The sequence below is a fragment of the Rhincodon typus genome, chromosome 14 (assembly GCF_021869965.1).
Source record: "Rhincodon typus isolate 14 chromosome 14, sRhiTyp1.1, whole genome shotgun sequence".
In the NCBI taxonomy this organism is placed as follows: Eukaryota; Metazoa; Chordata; class Chondrichthyes; order Orectolobiformes; family Rhincodontidae; genus Rhincodon; species Rhincodon typus.
In genome coordinates, this window is record NC_063345.1 from 64,773,428 (window position 1) to 64,780,279 (window position 6,852).

The window sequence follows — 6,852 nt, forward strand, 5'->3', positions numbered from 1 at the left end:
TGGATTGCACAAAATCCCTTCCACGCCTTCACCACTGTTGGAGCACAGAGGATATTGACCACCTCCCCATCTGGGATGCAACATCTGCAAGTGGCGGCGACGTAGAGATTGACATCTACAGGAGGATTGGTAAAGCAGCATCTCCATGTGGTGTGGCCTTCCAGCACTGTCAATGTGGCCAGGAAGTTGTGACTCTACATGTCCATAATACTGTCAACTGCAAGCTACACAGATGTCATGTAAGTCAGATGTCACATCAGTGTTGCCAATCGTAATGTCCTGGATATCCCTTGCAGAGGGAACATCACCAAGGAAGAATTGCTGCAGAGACTGGTCAGAAGCATTTCCTTGATATGTTGTAACAGAGCATTGACTGAGGCAGGCAGGACATGTATTTCACCTCCTCACATGCATGCCCTTTCAGAGTGGCAGAAGAATGGATGCCATCAGATGGGAAAAGAAGATGGAATGAGCTAAAGCAGACCTGGAGAAGGAGAAAATTTAGAGCTTGAGTGAAAGAGATTGCGATGGAACAGAGCTAGTAAGAGAGTCTTGCTGCTCATAGTTCCATGGATTAAGAGGCATTAAGTCTAAGCAAATGGACTCACACAAGCTCAGATCTCCGGGTGAAGCCTCTCAATTGTTATCATTTAAATTAGAAAGGCAAAGTAACCTTTGCATTGGAGTAACAGCATTGTTATGGGGTAAGCATACTCCTGAAATTCATGCCACGTTTTGGAAGGGGTTGAATCATGACCCCTCTCACCAACCCTACCCCAGAAAGTTTGTACAATGCAGTGTACAAATATACAAGAGGCGGGAACCATTTCAATGAAAACTGACATCATGGGAAACAAAAATATGAGAAAAGAAATTCTACACAAACTCAGAGACATGGAAGCAAGAGAAACACGGCAGGACAAATACAGAGTCCGGAGAGACTGTTTAAGAGTCAGAAAGATAAAGACATGATTGTAAAATCGAAACAAAATGAGCAGGATCAGAAAAAGTACAGGTGAGAAACAGAGGGGCAAGAAGATTGAGTCTCAGTTGACTTTATTTTTATATGTGTAACACCAAGCAGTTTCTTTACATTCCAGTACAAACTGACAATCTAGAATTGAATATTTATCAGTCCCAATGTCTCAAATGCACAACGCTGATATCTATCCAAGCCTTTCTGATGTACGGGTCACAGTGAGAATGGTCCATGAAACTATTGTCCATTTCTCTCCCTATTCAGACTGATAGAATGAACAATGAACAGTTGGTGTCCATACTTGCCCCAATCAAAGTGAAAACTGTACGTTTGGGAGTCCTACTGCATGTTTTGCCTGCTCCCCACCAACTGAAGCAGTCTGCCTATGGCAGGGTGAGTGGAAGGAAGCAAACAGGTAGTACAGACTGTAGCCAATGATACAGGAGTAGTAAACTTCACAAAAAGGTCCATGGTTATACCAACACATAAAATGAAAGGAGGAACAACAGACTAGATATGAATTGAATTCTTACGCATGTATTCAATTGGTAGACAAAACAAAAGTATTTTGTTCCTGTTACATCAAAACTAAATTCATAGATTAGGACAAGCTGTACTTTATTGCAACAAGCAAAGAACTGCAGATGTTGAAGATCTGAAACAAAAACAGAAATTGCTGGAAAAACTCAGCAGGTGTGGCAGCATCTGTGGAGAGAAAGTAGTTAACACTTTCAGTCCAGTAACTATTCTTCAGAACGCAGAACCCTCCTGTTCTGGAGAAGGGTCACGAGACTCAAAGGCTTAACTTTGCTTTCTCTACACGGTTGCTACCAGACCTGCAGAGTTCCTCCATCAGTTTCTATTTTTGTATTTTAATGCTCTGGACTGCAAAGTTGGACTCCATTATGCAGGCATTTCCATCATTGTAGAAGTGGATTGAGGTGAAAAATGGTGGGCAGCTGCTCCCATCCACCTCCAGCCTGGCTCATACTGATCATTACACAGCAGAGAGTAATTGCTTATTGAGTAGAACTCCTTGAATGAGCTGATACTATGCTACAGATGGTGAAATCAATCAAGATCGAGCCCAATTTTGATGGGCAACTTAGGATTTTGGACATCCCTTCTCAAATGAACACTCTTTCTAAACATAGGACACACCCAACGCACCTCTAACTCTAAAATGGTCCATGGGGCTCAGATCCAGAAATCCCACTCCTACTTTCAACAGGTCCCATTTTTTTCTGGGAGAGAAGTGGAGGTGTAATGTGTGGGAACCCAATCACAGCAAAGCCGGTGCAACAAGGCCCTTAACGCACAATTGGTAAGGTCTGAATACTAAATGAGCCATAAATGTTCTTGAAGGGCAGATAAGATCAATAACAGCCTCCAACTTGCCGAATTACTGAATGACTAGCCCTTAATTTTTTTTTTACACTGCTGATGATAAAAAAAATCTGTTCCAGTGATTACAAATAGCTGTCTGGTGACATAACTCTAATGTTTATCATTTGCCCTTAATAATGCTGTGTTGCTTTCTAAAAATAATTTTTCTCATAGTAGGGCAGTGTAGATTCATTGCTTGATTGATAGTTCAAGCAGGTTAATAAAAAATTAGATATCTTTGTAAGGTTATGAATGCAGCCGATTTTTAAAATAGGAGATTATTGTGGGGATTTAAATGTTTTGACTGGATTTTCATGAATAGTGACTTTTTTTAATATGGTAAAGGATGTAATAGGCTCTGTTTTATACTCTTTTTCATTTCATATTAATATAGCCCCTAGAGACTGCTTATAGATGTTGTGTAAATTGTAAGGTGAAAGGATGGTTGGCAGGATCATGAGTTTGCATTAGATTGACGTGGGGCAATGTGGGACTATGGGATCAGTGGATTTACATTATGTTAACATTGGGCTAGAAGAAGCCATGGAGGCCGGTGGGGTATGGTTGGAATGGATTAGAGTGGATTGGGGCTTGAAGAATGGATTGGGGTGTGTGGCAGTTTGAGACAAGACCAGACTTTAAAACTGGGGTAAAGTCCCATAGAACCACGTTGAACATTTTGAGAAGTTCCCCTCAGTACTCTTCTTCACTCAAGAATGGAGGCCTGGCTGAAACCCATACCCACCCTTGAAGAGAAGAGCCAGCCATTCAGGGAGTTTCTCCCAAGGTGAACGTGGTGAGTTGGACACTTACCTGATACCCGACTCTGAAACCCAGGCCTTAAGTGGGAATGAAGTTCAACGCAGAAAATATGAGGCGGAACATTCATCATATTTAAGATGATAGTGGAGGTGAGGAACAAATGGATCAAAGTCCAAATCATTAAACGTTAAGCCACAAAACCAAACTGAGCCCTTGGGATTATTTTTAGAAGTATAGAATTGAGAAGTAAGTATAATACACAAAACCTGTAGCAAAGTTTTGTTAGGCCACACTTACAGTGCTGTATGCTGTTCCTGTTATTTTACAGAAGTACATATATAGATGACTTAGATGAAAATGTAGATGGGTGTGTTAGTAAGTTTGTAGACAATACAACAATCAGTGTAGTTGCGGATAATGTAGAAGGTTGTCAAAAGATAGAGTGGAGCATAGATCAGTTGCAGATATGAGCGGTGAAATGGCAGATGGCGTTTAATCCGGGTAGGTGTAAGGTGCTGCATTTTGGGAGATCAAATGTTAAGGAAAAGTATACAGTTAGTGGCAGGGTCCTGAACAGCATTGATGTACAAAGGGTTCTTGAGGTTCAAGTCTGTAGCTCCCTGAAAGTGGCCACGCAAGGAGATAGGGTGATGAAGCAGGCGTAGGGCATTCTTGCCTTTATTGGTCAGGGAATTGAGTACAAAAGTCAGGATGTCATGTTGCAGCTTTATAGGACTTCGGTTAGGCCACACTTAAGGTGGATGCTGCCTCGATTAAAGGGCACGAGCTATAAGGAGAGGTTAGGAAAATTCAAGTTGTTTTCGCTCAAGCAATGGAGGCCGAGGGAAGACTTGATAGAAGTGTATAAAATTATGAAATGCATAGGTAGCGTTAACAGTCAGAATCCTTTTCCCAGAGTTGAAATATCTAATACTAAGGGGCATGCATTTAAGGTGAGAGGGGGAAAGTTCAAAGGAGATGTGAGGGGCATGTTTTTTTACACAGTGAGTGGCAGGTGTCTGGAATGCACTGCCAGGGGTGGTGGTGGAGACAGATATGATAGGGGTGTTTAAGGGGCTTTTAGATAAGCACATGAAAATGCAAGGAATGAAGGGATAGGTACGTAGAACAGGCAAAAAGGGGCAATTTCATTTGGCATCATGTTCGGCACAACATCTTGGGCTGAATAGCCCGTTCCTGTGCTGTACTGTTCTATGTTCTATGTACTGGAGTATGTGATTGAAAAGTGTTGGGAACAATATACAACTTTGCATGAAGTTATATTATTCTATTTAGTGTGTTAAGAACGTTGCGATAAGGCTATTTTTATTCTAGAATGTTCTTGCGGACTTGGCACCCAAGTTCCTGGAGGTGTATTTGTTTATATGCATCTTATTGAAGGCATCTCACGCTTGAAGTGAATAAATGGACGTTAGCTGTTCCGTGCATCCAAAAAAAATACATGGGAGATGGAGGATGGGGGGATATATCTGCGCTGTTGCTTAGTGACTCAGTGATACAGAGAGATAGGAATGGCCCGAAGAGATCAGTCAGTCTGTGTGTTGGCATGTTACAGAGCGGAGACTGAAGTGATAAATTCACCAGTAGAAAATCTGGCAATAACTGCTTGGAACTGAGTTTAGGTAATGTGTTTACTCTGAAGTTAAAGTGATAGCGAGGTTAGTTTGCAATTTGTTTTATGTGCATCTTTCAGGAAACATTTGACTCAGATGAATGTGAACCCATTAAAAGCAGAGTCAGGACAATTTATAGCGGGGAATAGAGGAATAGCAGAGAAACAAAATGATTCTTTGGGGATGAATCTTACATTTTTTGGACAAGAGCAAGTTTTATTGAGTCTCACCTTATCTTACCAAACTTGCATTATTAATTACCTATCACACCCACTTGATGGAGATCAAATTTGTTGTGCACCAGACCAGGCCCCCTCAAAATATATTAAGAAGGCAGTCTATGCCCTAACTTCCTCTTATTTTAAAGTTAAATGTCAGGTGCTATGTTCCAAATGCAATTCAATTGGTGAAACTACTCATCGTTAAGCAAAACACAATTTATTCAAACACGTAGTTAAAATACAACAAAAGGAAAAGGCACTTGAAATAATTTAACTCTACTGGAAAACTTGACAGAATAATAGATTATTTTATTACTAAACAGCAACTGTTCCAATATAATAATATCCCATAAACACACCCTCGGCCAAAGGCAAATTCAGAAAACAGAATTGCCTCATAGGCAATCACAGCAGCCCAGGAGGGAAAGGAGCCAGAGTAAACCCAGAGAGAAAGTGTAGCAGCCAGGAGAGATTCACCGTCTTCCAAACCTGCTGAGACCCCAGCTATAGCTGCTGCTGGAAGCTAAACTAAAGTTCATAGTTCTGTGGGTGGGAGCTTGACCACACCCATTCAGGCTGGTTCTATTGTTCCAAATCTTAGAAAAACACCCAAGGCTTCACAAGTTGTTTATAATTTTCATAGACCGCTTGGTTCCTGTCCCCCAATCTGTCTCTAAAAGAAGCCAGGACAAAACACACCTCTTAAAGCCACAGCATCGTTACACATCTCCCCTTAAAAAACAAGAACAATCAATAGACAAAAATAGCTCCAGTTTTAAAAACCCTTAGCCTTATGCTATTAGCAGACTAAAATACATATACATTACCTTGACTCTAATCATGCAAACATTCCCTACTACAATCTATTTCAGTCCGTTTATTCCCGCCACTGAACACCTCCATCATTCTTCATCAAAATAGTGGCAACGCATCGACAATTACATTTTCTCATCCTGCCACGCATATCATTTTCAAACTGAATGGCTACAATAATAACTTCCATCCAAAAAGTCCCAAAAACTAAAAGGGCCAATGATCAATGTATAAAATTTTCTTAGATACATTATTGGCAATATAAATATTGAAATGTTGAAATGGCAACACCAAGCACAAGGTCACCTTCTCAATTGTGAAATATTTCTCTTGATGATTATTAAATTTTCTGGAAAAATATCCAACATGTCTTTCTCGTTGTCTGATTGCAAATGTATAGCACCATCACCCACATTACTTGCATCGATGGTCACCTTGGATGACTTTGCATAATTAGGTGTGGCTAACGCTGGGGTAATGGTTAAAACAGCTTTCAGGTTGTCAAATGCCTTCTGACAATCGACCGACCACTGATATTTTCTGCACTTCTTCAATAAGTTAATCAGTGGAGCAACTATACTGCTAAAATTCGGTGTGAACTTCTGATAAAAATGATTCATTCCCAGCAATTGTAGTACTGCCCTCTTCGTCGATGGTATCAGATACTCCCCAATAACCTTTGTTTTCACATTCCCTGGGGCCATCTATCCATGTCCAGGAACATGACTTGGGCTTTTGCAAACTCACTCTTAGCCAGGTTTATCACCAAACGCACCTCCCAAAATCGATCAAAAAATTCTGACAGATGCCACAAATGTTCTTTCCATGTGTGAATAAAAATCACCAGTTCATTGATGTATACCACACAATTGGGTAATCTGAAATGACTTTATTGGTTAGTCTTTGAAATGTGGCTGGTGCATTTTTCATACCAATAGGCATGGCTTTAAACTGGTATAGTCCATTCAGTGTCACAAAAGCCAAAATTATCTTTGTTCTTTCAGATAAAGGTACCTGCCAATATCCTCTGAGTAAGTCTAACTTAGAAATATAAGTT

At 40.5% G+C, this 6,852-nt stretch overlaps 1 pseudogene; it reads right to left on the reverse strand.

The window, feature by feature from the left end:
• Positions 1-6,499, reverse strand: part of LOC109927867 — a 91,583-nt pseudogene extending 85,084 nt beyond the window's left edge.
• Between the last annotated feature and the right edge of the window lie 353 nt (positions 6,500-6,852).